At 34.1% G+C, this 16,942-nt stretch overlaps 1 pseudogene; it reads right to left on the bottom strand.

The window, feature by feature from the left end:
- On the bottom strand, window positions 1-7,405 carry LOC114715892 (protein argonaute 1-like; annotated as a pseudogene).
- Between the last annotated feature and the right edge of the window lie 9,537 nt (window positions 7,406-16,942).

Consider the following 16,942-nt stretch of genomic DNA (forward strand, 5'->3'; position numbering starts at 1 on the left):
TGATTTTAAGGAATGGCTATAAATGCATGCGGAGATATCTGTCAATCTGCTATAGAAGCACACAAACTCGTTAAGCTCAGACTCTAGCCAAAATAAATAGAATACAAGCCAGTCAATTCTCAGTTCATCGAAATACAATAACAACATAGTTCAATCGTGAAAACAATACGAGGTGATGTTTAATAATTTTGCCAAATATGATCAAGACAACACATAATGTATCAAAGCCGCTTCCAGGTGGTTAACAATAGAACATAACCCTCTTCACATTCTCCTTCAGAGCGGGAAGAGGCCGAACGGTAGCAGCAACACCAGGCAGTCGAGTGCCCCGCACTGGTCCAACTCCACGTGCAGCAGCAGCACCACTGGTCATGGACCCACTCTCCGACGTCTCTGGTTCCATATAAATCGAGCTCGGAAGGCAGCCAAATGAGCATAATACGCAGGCGGCACTACAATGAAACACATCGAACTTAGATATAACCAAGTCATATCTTAGCTATTCAAACAACAGCTGCATCTTTTAAGAAGTGCTACTCACCAATTGAAACAGAACGAGTGCATCTAGCATAACTGCAGGAACCACCATAACATGTCAAATTCAAATCAAAGCCTTGTTAATTACAACATTAACATAGTAAGAGACAGTATCAGAAATGGAGCACAAAAAGAAAAGGGACCACAACAGATGAAAACATCAAGGGAAGTTCATTTTACGTGTAACAAAGGTTGTTTGTCAATGATTGCAGTGCATCAGCTGTAAAATTGTTCTCATCCCATAGCACATGGTAATGAGCTGGCCGGCTTGTTCCCTGTAACAATATGGAACCGAGCATAGCTTAGCATCACTGTACAAATAGCAAATCAATTCATACTGTAAGTATAGGCAAGAATGCGTCACCTGGATCCCAGCATGGCTACAAAGATAGAAGTCAAACTCGGTAGGATGACAAATCTTAGAGTCTACAACAGTGCCTGCAAGATTGCCAGATAATGTCTTTTATCATATTGATCAAATCAGGAAACAAATGTCATCATATACCAGAAGTTAACAAAACATAAAATACCAGGCAATATGTTCCCACTGCGGTCAACAAAACTCCTGTCATGATGGTTGCTGGCAAACAGCCTCGTATGATGGCGCTTCTGAACCACCACAAATGTGACAGGAGGCTGATAGTTAGGTTCCAGGGACGCACATGCCTGTCAGGGAAGCAACAGAGAAAATAAACTATGTTAAGGACATTCAAAAATCTTACTTTTTCTTGCCAAAAATAATTTTACTGAAGACAAAAGGGAAGGGGGGAAACCAACCTTGCGGATAGCATCAAGCTCAAACAGTAGAACCTGATAGAACTGCCCCTCACTCACACCATCCCTGCCAAAAGGTTTATAATTCAGAACCAAAGGGGCAAAAAATAAATGTGCTTTCAGGATTGATAAATCTAATGCTTACCTATAAAATATAATGCGCTGTGGCTTCTGCCCAGTGGCCCTCCGGAAAGATATAAGAAGCTCCCTGCAGAAAAATCAAACAAAGCCCATTAAATGAATTACAGCCCCAACTTTTATCCTCAAAAAATATAACAGACAGCATGTGCACCCCACGACCAGAAACAAGAGAGAGAAGAGAGGGAGTACTTGATCATTCCACCAGTTACTGTTCCCCTTACTGGATCTTGCCATTGTTTGAAGAGGTCTTGAATGAGCTCCTGTCGATGAGCTTGAGCACACACCAAACCAGCATACTTCGTGATTTCAGGCCAATCTTGAGAGGCCACAACCTATTTAACCCAAAAGCAGGGTGGATTTTGATGAAAGTTGAGTCGAAAAGCAAATAAAGACCAGACAGATGATCAAAACCTAGATGTAAATTCAACATACAGCTGCAATGGATGGACTTGAATCCTCTCCAGGATGTGGATGAGTAACATCAGCACCAAAAATAATTGTTGGTCGGTCACTGACTAGAGGGATACGCCGTGAAAGTGCATCAACTAGCACTGTGTTCCTTCCACCTACTTTTACATTGATTTTCAAGGCAACATTTGCAAGATACTGCTTACTCATTTTATAGACATGCTTAGTCAAACAGCACTGAGAAACAACCCCAAGATCTGTCTCACTTATTCGTTTCAGGTCACCTGTAGAAGAAATAAGAGGATACTGATCAAAAGGTTACAGGAAGAAACAATATGGAAACATGTGATGGAAGGCGTCATTACCATAAAGAGAGCCGTTATTATCGGGCAAAATAACAATCAGAAGATCAAGCTCCTTCCCCCTCAGTCTGGCTTTTGCATCATGATACCGAGTTTTCAGAACCCTATCCACCAAGTCAGGCCGGGCACTACATGGGGGAAGTACTGGCTCAGAGTTGAATGCCTGAATACATTTTAACCAAATAGGTCAATTATTCAAAAGATATAAGCAAGCAAATAATCTGATCAAAATTAACAACTGAGATGCAGAGAGGAAACAGGCACCATCCACATACCATGCCAGATATACAACACATTTGAGCAAGCTCATAACAAAACCCACTCGCAACACTGTCTTGAACATTTCTGGAAAAGTTGATGCAGATCCAGTGGTTGACTGTCCCCCCATTGACCATTTTCTGAACCAGTTTAGATCAAATCACAGCAAGTTATTTCAGAACTCATTGTCAAGAAGGGCAGCTATGAACATTCAAAAAGATACATATATATGCATCGTCAACTTACAATCAATAGCCTATTATGGTTGAATTATCCTTCATTAAATAATTATAATTAAAAACTATTAGCTCAATTTAGTATACACCATAGATCGCGTGCATGAAAAAGACCGTGATCAAGGAACCTTCAGTGGAGATGCACAAGTTTAACAAATTAAAAAGGAGCAGGGTACCTGTTAACCCGGGGGGGGGGGGGGGGGGGGGGGGGGGGGGGAGTAGGGTACCTTATTCATCATATTCCATTGGCCAACTTGAGGTAGACAATCCTTTTCTCTACCTGTATCATGGTATTTAAGCTGCAGCAAAAGAAGTTCAATTAAACAAGAGGGGGGGGGGGGGCTGATATTAACAAGTTCAAAATGAATAAAAGTAATTAATAAAATGAGATTAAGAAGGAAATACCCAAGGTGCAGGAAGGATGCGAGCTTCAACTTGAGCTAGCTTTTCACTGATTTTAATCCCAAACTCTTTGGCATAAGGATCATCACGGTAAGCATTATGATGAACCGTCTGAACAAGGTTAACATAATATATTTTAGAGAAGGCACAAATAATGCCCAATCAATGCTCGTTAACAGAGAGTAGTTGGCATACAGGTCAAACTAATGCTAGAAAAGCACTTAACAACAACAACAAGAAGCACCTAACATGTAATCAAATTTCAAAAAGACATTAAATGCTGCTTTATGAAGGAAACAACCAAGAGCAATCAAACCACAGAATTATTAGGTATTGCATTATACCAATGCAGTGAAGACATTAAGCCCCATACAAACCAAAGCAGTATCAACAATAACCTTAAAGTCTTCAGAGGAGAAAATACAGAGAATACGTCTGATTAAAAAGATATGAACAACCCACATATATTCATATAGCAGAATGTACTTAATGAAATACAAAACGATAATAAACTATTGGTATATCCAAAATTTATGAATCTATGACATGGAGTGAGAAAATCATCTGCTAACCTGCATAATATCACGCTCCCTTTCAACCGGGCGCTGGCATGTGACTTTGAGCAAAGCAGTAATCTGCTTTTCATTCAACCTCTTCGAGTACCTTTGACCTTCTACAATCTTACAAACCTACATTCACAAGAAGATATTACCATGCACTTCCACTAACACAAATAGCTCTGGATTTGTAGGGATTTAACCTCCATTGGCAGATAGTTTGGTCTCTGCGCATTGCCCACTTGCAAGCAAGGCCATTGGGTATGTTGAATGACAAATCCATATGTTTCAGAAAAATAATCAACAACAGACTTCATTGTTCCACTTGCATCAACGGGAAACCTGAAATTGAGAGGCCAAAAATACTTTGAAGTTTTGTTCATATTGCCAAGACAACTTCACATACAAGGGACTAATACTTACGTAAGCTCTCGCGTTGCCTGTGAAGTCAGACCAGAGATGCGATATTTTCTTCTCATATTTCCACGGTGAGTTACTTCAACTCTGACACCTCGAAGTGCTTTCTTTATCTGTTGGTTGAAAAATTAAAGACATGAGTCACATTTCTTGGGATTGGGGGGAAAAAAAAAAGCCTCAGAAAAACACAACTCTTTGGAACAGTTCAAGAAATACATATACATATTGACGCTTTCCAAGGAAGTAACTTTGGCACAAAGTGAATAATACAAGTACAAGCAATACTAAAGGACATAAAACTAACCTTCACACGATCAGCATCAGACAATGGGCGGGAGGAGACATCCCGATTGAGCAACTGAGTAACAAAATCTATTACCGGCAATGGTTCAATAAATGCAGTCGAGGACATATCTGTAAATCCATTAGTAAAACATTAGACCATTACATTAACTAAACTAATTAATTTGACAAATGACTTAATTTACAAAAGGCAGAAAACAAATATCGTATGAGCTTGATTTGTAATTGTCCGCTCATTATGATTAACAACAATTTTCAACAGTATAAGTTATAATCATACAAAAATAAACGATGTAACATAAAAAAAGAGATGGGACGACATTTGCATATTAAATATTAAATATTTAATTAAATAAATAAATGATATGATAATACTTACCGATGTTGAGAGATAATCCCATCTGAGTAGGACGAATACTTTGATAGAAACCACGCCAACTTTCTAATCCCTCGCCTAATGGTTGCCTCCTACCCAGATTTGGTGAATAAAATGACCTCGCCACAGGACAATACCTTCAAGAAAAAATAATACCCTTAGCATCCAAAACAAGAAGATCAATATAAGTTAGTACATACTGACTCCAGGGAAACAAAACACACATCCGCTGTTCAGGTACCTAGTGGTAGGTAGTTCACGCAGCACAATGTCAAGAACCTGAAGAGCTTCTTGAGGAGCATCAGTCTGCCTTCCCTGCAGGAAGAGTCCTAGATGATGTAGATCTGCCCGGGCAGCCAGTTTTATCACAACTTTGAATTCCCTCTCTCTTCTATGATAAAACATATACAAAATATTATTATATAATCTACTATGGATTATATGACGAAAAATTCTAGCAGCATACTTATGTACCTTGGCCCTCCTGATCCATCATCTTCGTCAAGGAGAGTGATTCTGAACTCCTTTGAAATGAAAGGAAGAGGACCCGCAGTGTAAAGGCTCTTGCGCCCGTCATATACAGGAAGTCTCTTACCCAAATGAGACTCTCGATATAGCTTCACCAGCTGCTCCATAACAGCACGATTGACAACCCTTGATGTCACTTCTGGAGTGATAGTGACCTAAATCTCATCAAGAAAAACATATTGGTAATCCATAAAATGGAATGGCAAAACAAAATTGCTTATTCCAAGCTAGAGAAGAGTGACTTACATCATACTGGTGCAAATCTTTATTGGGTAACTCTGCAAAGAAGTGGTTAGCCTTAACCATACACCTGGTGCCATAGCTACCCTTTCCAGGCCTAAGAGGGAACCGCACTGATTTGCTTGAGGGTGGGGCAGGAGAAACAGATTCTGAATGAATTGTCATCTGCCCCATTTGTTGTTCCACTTGTGAGGGATCAAACTGTCGGGAAGAGGAACTGGCCTCAGATGTTGCAATTTGAGGAGTCACCCCAGCATGATGTGGAACAGGGGTAGCTTGGTGCAGCTCGGGAGCTTGAGGTCCAGATGGGCCACCATAAGAAGGTCCACTGCCACGGCCACTGCCCCCACCACCACGTCCACGACCTAATTGCTGAGAGTGCCCTCCCCTCCCCCTGCCTTGATATTCAGGGGAGCACCGTACTGCTGTTGGGGCATTCCACGACCCCGGCCCCCACTATAACCTCCCCGTCCTCCTTGAGGACCCCAACCTCTACCTCCTTGGGATCCTCCCCCTCCTGTGGCCTGCTGTGGGGATGGAGCACTTCTTTCAACATGTTGTTGAGGTCCTCGACTAGTTTCCCCACTCTGCTGCGCCTCAGAGCTTTCACCTCCACTAGGCACTTCAGTTCTCCTTTTTCTTACCATGATGAGCACTACAAACAAAGAAACATCAGGAAATTCTTAGCACGACTTAAAGACGAGATAACACACACCTTAATAGGCATGAAACAAATTAATCATATAACAAAAATGGGACAAACAGATGGGACCCAACTGGAAAACCAGAACTTATTTCCACCCAATGCACTTAGTGAATTTTTCATGTTAGCAATAGGAAGAAAAGCATTTATCACTATTCAGTTAGGGAATTCCAGATGTACAAAACTAAAGACAAAAAATACTGTAGCAGCGACCACTTCAGTCTCACACTAATACGTTATCACTCTATTATGATTATGAATAAACTTAAATCATTAAGAGGTATGAACATAAGGATGAAGGCGAATTTTATACCACACTCTAAGATCTACTTTTTGGAAAAAAGAGATGTAAATGGGCTAGTTGAACACAACAAAGAAATCCAACATGTTCACGGCAACATATTGCATGAATGGGAACAGAAAATACGGTCAAAGTTCTAAAACACAACAAATAAGTGTTCCAAACAACAGTGTCTTCAACATTGAACTTCCGGGCCTCATAAGAGCCAAAAAATGTTACTCTCCAAAACTTCCACCATAATAACCACCAATCCTTGGACTAACGCACATTTCAACCAAAATTTAGCAGAATAATAAAGCAACCTTAGCAATTAGCATCACCTTCCGCACGAAGAAAACAACAGAACAATAAAAAATAATCACTCAAAACTCATAAACCTACGAGGAAGAGGCCCAGGATCAAAAACCGAACCCGCATTGGCATCTAAAAAGATAATGGGAAATCCGAAAACCCGGAGCACATTCAGTCAGGATGTCAAAAATTGAACTCATCAGAATCCGGCTTAGATCGGATCCAGAGTCAATATCAAGTCACCAAAACGTCAACCAAGGCCAATAGATGGAATGGATAGATTACTGAAACCTTAGAGAAAACGCCACAAAGACTCAACCCTATGCACAGACTGAAGGAGCAAAATCGCATCCAGAATAATCACAACTTCGACAGCAAAACACAACAGAACTAAAAGTAAAAACTAGAACCCTAATACCAGAGAGCGAGATTACCAGCAGACAGAAACAACCGTTTCCTCTAGGTATCCGGAAATCCGCAAAGGCCCGGTGTAGCAAGTAGTGCAGAAGAAGAGCAAAACACGGAAGACGCTATTGGTACGGTAAGAAAAACGCAGGCCCAGGCCACCACTCTCCCTCCGTTTGGCAGTCACGCACACATGGAAAGGGCAGAAAATGAAGGGCCTTGATCAGAAAACGCTGAAAATGCCACTATAATTAAAATTTGCTTGTTATATGTTTATGAGTGCGAGTGGATTATGCATATACATATATAGGCCCTCTGGAATTACCACTCTGTCCCTGTCACCTCCTTTCTTACTTGACACTCTTCTTCTTGGACAAGTAGTCTCAGGGAAAATGCCCCCGTCGCTTTTTCTCCATGTTTGCATATTTCCTTTTGGATGTTGGTGGGATCCACAGGATGTGAACTTCTGGAACATTCCACGCGACTAAATGACTCAGCCTGTCAAGAGGATTTAATTGGCTTGGTGTCCTACATGGACGATGACGTGGACGTGCTGACGTATCATATACTTGTGGGGGCCGGGGGCGTGCGCTTGTCGGATGCCACCAAGGGCGGTTCTCACGATTGGGCCCTTACGCCCAACGAGCCACGAAGGTGCTCTCCCCCAAAGCTAATTTAAAAAGTAATAATACTGCTAATAACTAAATTAGTATAACAATATTGATAAATATAATGCCCTCGCGTTGATGGCACGCGCTTAAACCAGATGAAAATGTCGTTACTCCCATGCCTCCGGACAAGTGGCAAGCAGAGCTCAAAGTTGCCACTACTCCATTATAAAAATATACTTTTATTTTTAAATATGTATAAATAAGAAATAAATAACAAGAGAGAAATAATTAAGAATAACATTAAAAAATATATTAAATATTAAGTTAATATAAAATAAATCTTATATAATAAATACGTCACTTCTCAAATTTAAAATTTATAAATAAAATAGGAGGAAATAGTATTTTGGGATTGCAAGATGCAAAAATATATTCGAAGGAGTGGACCATGATTTGTTAATTTTTTAAAATATCTGTAACTACATCCTCTTGATGGCAAAAATTTAACTACATCCATTTGAAATATATTACTTGATTATTACACATTATTTTTACCTAACATTAAGTTAATTCAAATTTTTCTCCCATATGTTTCTTTTTCCTTTTTTTCCCAGAAGAAAATTTTTAGCAAAAGCTCCCAATAAACACCTCTCATCAAAAAGTGCAAATTGAATCACTGTTTTGCTTTTATTCTAAGGAGAAATCACAATAAAGTCTTAGAGCGTGGGGGTAGTTGGCTATCAAGAAAAATATTTTTTAAAAATATTTTTTTAGTAAATCGAAATAAACTTACCTACATATTTAATTCGTATATTATAAAATTACTTTTAAAAATATAATTTTGATTCCATTCAAATACCTCCTTAATAAAATGATTTAGTCGTTCAAAAATTCAATAATAACTATAAAACATGTAATGATAAATGTGAGTGCAAGAAGTAACAACAAGATTTGATTGCTCACTCATTGTCATGATTTTTTTATAATTAAATCTCTTCCTATTTATTTTTACTTTTTTTTTCAGCTTTAGAAATAATGTTGGAGGGTGAGGTGAGTTGAAGGGGAGGAAATTGCTTTTGATTTACAGTATCGAGATTAATAAGATATTCCGTACCCTTTATATCCACTTTCCGTAACTTTGATTATTAAAAAGGCAAATCAGCTGCAGCAAAAAACTGAAATCTTCCCATAGAGATATAAAGCAAGCAATGCGAGAAAAGAGGAATCCCACGAGCGTAAAAAAAAAATCCCAAAAAATTAGAATTACAAAATTTCAAATTAGGTTTGATAAAAACACATCCTAATAATACCGAATTTACAAGTAAATTTTTTAAATTTCATATTTGAAGTTTAGTAATTTCAAATTTCTTGTTAAATTCTTGAGGAAAAAAAAGAATTTTGATTCATGTAATTAAAAAAAAACATTCAAAGCTGCAGGCTTGCAGTTTAAAACCTTTTTTCCTCGAGTAATTTAACCACAAATTCCGTAGTGACCTTCTACAGTGTTGTGCTAAAATGTAAGATTTTGTTGGGCAAAAAAATGAAATACACATCCAATCTTTAATGTGTGGGTAGTTAGAAAATTTATTTTAATTTTGAAAATAATAATTTCAATACAAATGATTAAATATAGATAATTTTGAGAAATCATAAAAAAGTTTATAAATTTTTTGATCTGACTTAACTATTTTTAAATTAAGCAAACTAGTTGTCTAATTACTATATTTAGTCTTTAAAAAGTACGGAGGATGTGATTTTATGTTTCATGTTCCAAATTTTAATATTTAATATTAAAAAAAAAAAAAAAACTCAAGGTGAGTGCATGTAGTCAAGGCCAAGCTTCAAGGAGGGTATCGATAAATGCAAAAGAAACGCTGGCGTGGAACACCACCAATATCCAAAAAGGTTAGTTTGACCATATTTTGACTCTGCTTTCAAAGGGTAATTTCCCCAGCATCCATCCACACAGTAAGCACCAAAACAACCCTAGTCTTGTACTGTCTGGCAAGTTCCCAGGCACAATTTGCTAAGAAAAACATAATTAAAAAATGTACCAAGATTTTTAAAATAACTTGAAGGCTATGTTTGGATGGAAGAAAATGAGGAGAAAACAATATTAGGAAGAAAGGCTTTTAATAACAACAATACTCCTCTTATCCTTAATATAAAACCTATTTAACTAATTTGATTAGATTAAGGAAATTAGATAAGTTAGTTAATTATAAGAAATATGATATGTTTTTTCTAAAATGGCATAATCATCTTTCTTAATATTTTTCTCTTTTTCTATTGATTATGGTTGAGAAAATATTCATAAGATAATTTAGAAAAAATTGATAAATATGAAAAATATGTTTTATATTTAGAATAAAATCAACTTAAAATTTAGATCATATATCAAGGACCAAAAAAATACTAAAAAAATTTGCTGTTGTTAAAAGTTTTTCCTCGTGATATTCTTTCCCTCTTAATTTTCTTTTCATCTAAACATAAGGTAAAATACTCGTGAGTTAAGAATGTGCAAAATCTTAGCATGAAAAATTTGACACCATTATCAAAAAAAAGCATCAAAAAGTATAGACATCAGACCACAAAGTTACTTTTGATAAAGTTAAATACAGTAATATGCGTACGTTAGCCAAAAAAAATAGTAGTCTTTCTATTTTAATATATAACATATTTAACTAATTTGATTATATTAAAGAAGTTAGGTAAATTAGTTAATTATAAAAAATATAAATATTTTTTTCTAAAACACCATAATCACCTTTCTTAATATCTTCCCTCCCTCACTTATTTGATTATGGCTGAGGGAGTATAAATAGGGATGATTTAGAAAAAATTGATAAATATAACAAATAGGTCTTATATTTGGGACCAAAATCAATTTAATAATTTGGTTATATATTAAGGATCAGAAGAGTAATATGCATGCAGTAATACCAAATTTTTTTATAATGCACTGTTTATATTGCAGTTATATAATTATACAAATATGAGTAGTGTTGGTGAAGTTGAGGACTTTAAAAGGACAGGGTTAGACGTGGGGCATAGATACTTCTCACTTCACTTGTAATTTCATGCAGCTACTATTTACTTTTATAGGAATATAATTAATAATAAATTTTAATAACAATAAAACAAAACAACATGCTCATCTGATCTTTAATATAATACCTATTTAACTAATTTTAGTATATTAAGGAAGTTAGGTAAGTTAATTAATTATAAGAAATGTGACATGCTTTTCCTAAAATATCATAATCATCTTTCTTAATACTCATCTTCCTCTTCTATTTGATTATGATTGAGAGAGTATTCCATAAGGGGTAATTTAGAAAAAATTAATAAATATGATAAATGGGTCTTATATTTAGGACCAAGACTAACTCAACAATTAAGTCCTATATTAAGGACCGGAGGAGTGTAATAATAAGTTTCAAAATAATAAATGATAACTCCTCACTTATTATTGTGACTTGTTGATAATTATATTTTTATTGAGACCTCATTGTGATTTTCTTAAAAATTATTTATATGTATACTCTCCCCAACCCTCAATATAAAAACTAACTAACTAATTTAAGTATATTAAAAAATTAATTAAATTAATTATTTGTAATAAATAGATATTGTCTTCCTTATAATACCCTTCCAACCTTATTAATTATATGTATTAATTAGAATTATGATTTAATAAAACATTTAATATATATCACTATTAAAGAGACTGTTTTAAAATATATAGATATGATATGAGAGTTCCTACAAACATAACACAGAGAACACCACATGTCGAGAGGATGAAGCAGGCTTCCCCTGTTTGGTGGAACGTGGATCCGTCCTTGACGAATTTTACGGTGATTATAAAAAGTAGAAGTTGCGATAAATAAATACTCCTCCGTTCTTTAATATAAAACCCACTTAACTATTTTGAGTATGTTAAAAAAGTTAGGTAAATTAGTTAATTATAAGAAATATGAAACATTTTTCTTAAAATACCATAATCATCTTTCTTAATACCTTATCTTCCTCTTCTACTTGATTATGATTGAGGGAATATCCATAAGAAATATCCATAAGAGTAATTTAGAGAAAATTGATAAATATAAAAAATGAGTCTTATATTTATGATAAAAACTAACTCAATAATCCGGTCCTATATTAAAGACTAGAAGAGTATATTAATCAGGGACAATTAGAACCACTTAAAAATAGGAGATGATAAGAGAAAGGACAAATTGACGTCATTAATCACCTTAATTGAAGTGGGTGTTCACTATTTTGGAGTCATTCCACTAACCTCAATCAACAAAAACTTGCTATGATTAAAGGAGAACGATAAAAAATGAAGTTTGATTCCAAGTGGAACTGTGATTCTAATTGGCATTATCATTATTATGATTATGATTACGATTATTTATGTTTGTGGGCCTAATGGCTCCTTATCTTATCTAAAATAATCAATTAATGCCAGGTGTCTTTGTCACATTGGAATACACAAGCGGCCCGGAATATAGATCTTAGGTATTTTCTTGGTACCAGGGAAACAGATACGAGGTAAAGACAGAAAATTTTAATGAGCTCTGTCTAAAAAATTAAAAAAAAAAACTTTTGGAGTTTTAATAAAGACAAGAAGTAATATAAAAAATAATAAAAATTAATTAAAAGATTTTAACCCTTTTTTTTTATTTTTTTAAATCAAGCTGATTAAAATTTTTCATCGCCTCCTTTCGCTCATTTTTCCTCTTACCAAATAGACCCTTACTTAATTCCTTGGGCCCTTTTTCCCCACGGATCCCATATATAATTATAAATAACCAGATTATATAAATTAAAACTAATTAAGATTACTTAAAAATAACAAATTCATAATAAATGTATTTTTTTAAACATATTCTTGTTGGTAAAAAAAGTAAATGAGAAAGACTGAGTGACACAAGAGATAAAAGCTAAAGTAAATTGAATTTTCAAACAATTACACCTAGCTTGTTTGGTAATCCCTCAAAAAAAAAATTTTTAAAAATATTCTTACACAAATTGAGATAAAACTTATCTCACATATTTATGTACACATCATAAAATCACTTCTAAAGTATAATTCAAAGTCCAAACTGCTGGTAAAAAAAATTCAAAGTCCCAACAGTCTTGGTTTATAAGAAAGACGGATCCTAGCTCAAAATCAGTATTCCTCCGGTCTTAAATATAAAATCTTTTTTATAGTATAAATTACACTACAATAAGAGTCTTATATTTAGGATCGGAGAAGTAACTTTTATATATATATATATATATCAGATGGGGGGAATAATCATTTATTAATGTTATTATTATATTATTATTATTCTGGCACATATAACGACTCGTTGCGTTAACCAGCCGCTGTTGGCACAAATTGTTTGCTTTGCCTTTGCATGGCAAGGAATTCACAATTTCTTAAGCAATGTTTTGAATTAAAAAAACTGTGAATAACTAAAAAAACAGTATTAGAAAAAACTTTGAGGGCTCGAATTTAGATTAATTGACGGCATGAATATTAGTACTAGGTAGTACTATCTCTGGTCCATAATATAGAATCTTGTTTGACTTTTATTTTGATCTTAAATATAATATCCCAATCTATTTTGTCTCTTATATTTATGTATTTTTTTCCCAATATAGTTCTTTTAACAATGGTAGTTATAGCCAATACACTTAATTAGCAAGGATATTTTAGGAAAGATAATACTACCTCCGGTCTTAAGTAGAAGAGCCAGTTGATTAATTTGAAGAGATTAAGGAAGTAAGTTGAGTTAGTTATCTGTCCTAAATAAGTGTTGTCTTTCTTAAAATATCTTTACTAACCAAGTGTATTGACTAGAACTATTATTGTTAGAAGAGTTACTTTGAAAAAAATATATAAATATGAGAGACAAAAGGGATTAGGATCTTATATTTATAACCAAAATAAAAGTCAAACAGGGTCTTATATTAAGGACCAGAGGTAGTACATATTTATTACAAATAACTAACTTAACTTCTTTCTTTAATTTTCACAAATTAGTCAATTAGTTCTTATAATTAAAATCGGAGATAGTAATTTGTTAGAAAAATATGGGTGGAAAAACTTTAAATTGAACCCCGTGGATTAGATTAAATTTAAATAATAGAAATGTAGCTAGCGATGCGGGAAAATGGCGGGGAAACCAAACATTAGAGCGGGTGAATAAGGACAGTGGAGGCCAGTTCGATGAGGCAACAAGGACACGTCCCGACGAGCATATTCCGATTTCCGTACATGATCATGAATACCAAACATTTCTATTGATTTTTTATTCTTAATAATAATAATACTAACAACCCAAATTAAAAGATTTGTTGTACCTTTCTAATTAAAGATAATTTTATTCAAAATATTATAAAGCACGGAATGTTGGCACCTTTACTGGTAGGAAATTCATGGGGTGTTTGAGTAAAACCAAAATTATAGTTTTAAAAATACTTTTACGGTATACAAAATAAATATGTAAAAAAATTTATCTTGATTTATAAAAAAAGTACTTTTTAAAAGTATTTTTTAAAAAAGCCAAACACCCCCTTAAACCTTGATGGAGTTAATCCCCACTCAATTTTTATTGATAATTAAAGGACATTTTTTAGATGAAATAAGGCAGAGAGCATAGACCTCCCCTTATGGATTTAGCTCCACAGCCTCATCTATCGATTATCAATCGCATCACATTTCATTAAAAAGGAAAAATAAAAGGCTTGTTTTGTTTTGTTTTGTTTTCTGACAACACCTTCTCTTGAAGCCTTTTGTCTCTTTAAATTTCTTACCAAAATTTCAATAAAAAAAAAACTATTTTTTCAGAACGCGACCAATTGAGACTAGAACTTGCCCAATGTCAGATTGTCTTCAATTAAAAAAAAAAAAACATGTGCATAATAGGGGGGAAAAAAGAATCCTTGCTAGCTGTTGATACATGTGTATGTGAAAATGAAGTACCGGTTATGCTTTATGTATTGCTGTGATTCTGAATATAAAATCTCAATTATTTGTCTTTTAAATTTATAATTTTTTTTTAAATTCCTATATTAATTCCACATAATAAGGAGATTTCTATTGAAGCATAATTACAATGCTCATGATTGTATACAGTATTCTAAAAAATTAGCACATATTTATTACAAAATAATTTAGTTTAGTTAATTTTTTTTAAATAAAACAATTTAGTCATTGTTGATGCCAATAGGCGTACATAGAAATTAAATATAACCAAATTCTGACCTGGTGATATATATTATATAAATTAGGTTGTTATAACCAATGATTTCTCCAGGGAAGATTAGAATGAGCTTTGCTTATGTGTGATGAATAAGATAACAATAATATAAATAAATAATAAAAAATTGTTAAAAAAACCTCTAAAATTGAAAAACTGCATACAAGGACACATTCATAAAAACTGTTGTTAATTATTTATCAGTTATTGTTAAAACCAATACTAATATTGTAAAAGGTCCCTATTTACAGTTTTCCTATTTTTAAGATTTTTTTGTGATTTTTCCTAAATAATATTTATGATATTTGTTTACTAAGTCCAAAAATAACAATAACAAACAAACAAAGATAAGCAGAGGAGGCAAATCGCGACAGTAAGATCATCTTCGTCCGAACAATTTCTCCAATGAACCGCTTTGGTTTCATCGAATCATGTGATTTAAATTAATTATGAATAAAACCTCTGATTATCATATTTTAGAATTAGTGCAATATAAAAGAATGTGTATAGCTCAAAAATATAAAACGATGAAATGGACAAACCTAAAATGGAAGAGAAAAATTTTCGTTTTGGTGCGACAAGGGACATATTTTTAACTTGACCAAAAAATTAGAATTGTCATGGACCCAAGTTTAGGTAGGCTACTTGGTCAAAAAACAAAAAATTTTTAGGTAGGCTAAGAACTTATGGCCATTTGATTCAATTCTATTGCACTTTTACACCGCATTGCATAATACTACTTCTGATCTTTAATATAAGATCTTATTTAATTTTTATTTTAGTCCAAGATACAAGATTCCAATTCTTGAAGATACACGTAACGAATTATTTTTTTATAATTGGTTAAAAGTAATATATATAATAAAAAGACCATTTTACCCTTAATTCATCTCAAACGTTCTTCACTCCACTCCGGCGTGCTGATTCTGTTCTTCAATCTCCCTTAAACCTGATCACTCCATCCACGCCTCTCACGCGGGTAAAGGATGGCCATCGCAGTGGACGATTTAATGAAAATGAGTAAACCTTATAAAAGTTAAAATTATAAAGCCTACCATTCAATTATTCAATTATCACTTAGCTCTTGCAGCCCTAGCCATAGCCTTCCCTCTTTCTGCAATTATCGCGTATGGAGCCAGGAAAAATTTTCATTAGAACAAGTGATTATTCCAATTCATTGTGAAAGTAGCGATTGAAAGCTATATGTTTTTCACATAAAAAATTGAAAGATATAAGCTCGATCTAGCTATATATGCTTCTCGCTGGAAAAAATCGAATCGCCTTTTAGAATGAAAACTCAAGAGCCATTGCAAGCTTTTTCAGGCACCATGCGAACTCGTTCTTCTGCAGATACGAGTTTAGGGATTTTTTAAACATTTGATGGCATAATTTGTGCCTGGAGGGCAAGTGTTGTCTTTTTGCTCACTTATTGAGGGCAAAATAGACATTTTATAAAAGACTACATGGTTGTAATGAGTATTCATAAGGGGTCCCCTGTAAATAGATATTACCAAAAAAATGTGTAATTATTTTTACAAACACAATCTTCTTTACTATCATTAAGACCAACCAAACAGGTCATCCATGATACTGTGATAAAAGATTATCATTGCGTAGATGTAATGGGATTGAACCAAACGGGTTTTTAAGTCATTAAGAACTTAGGCTTTGAACATAAGGTTTAAATTTAAAAATTCAATTTTTTTCCCATTTTTCACTAACAAATCTATATATATATATATATATATGTATATGTATACTTATTTATATATTTGGATAGTATGAGAGGCCAATCAAGTAGTCATCAATAGGATACTATATTTATTTACA

The sequence above is a fragment of the Neltuma alba genome, unplaced genomic scaffold, assembly GCF_004799145.2.
Source record: "Neltuma alba isolate B1F8T4 unplaced genomic scaffold, ASM479914v2 tig00011618_pilon, whole genome shotgun sequence".
NCBI lineage: Eukaryota > Viridiplantae > Streptophyta > Magnoliopsida > Fabales > Fabaceae > Neltuma > Neltuma alba.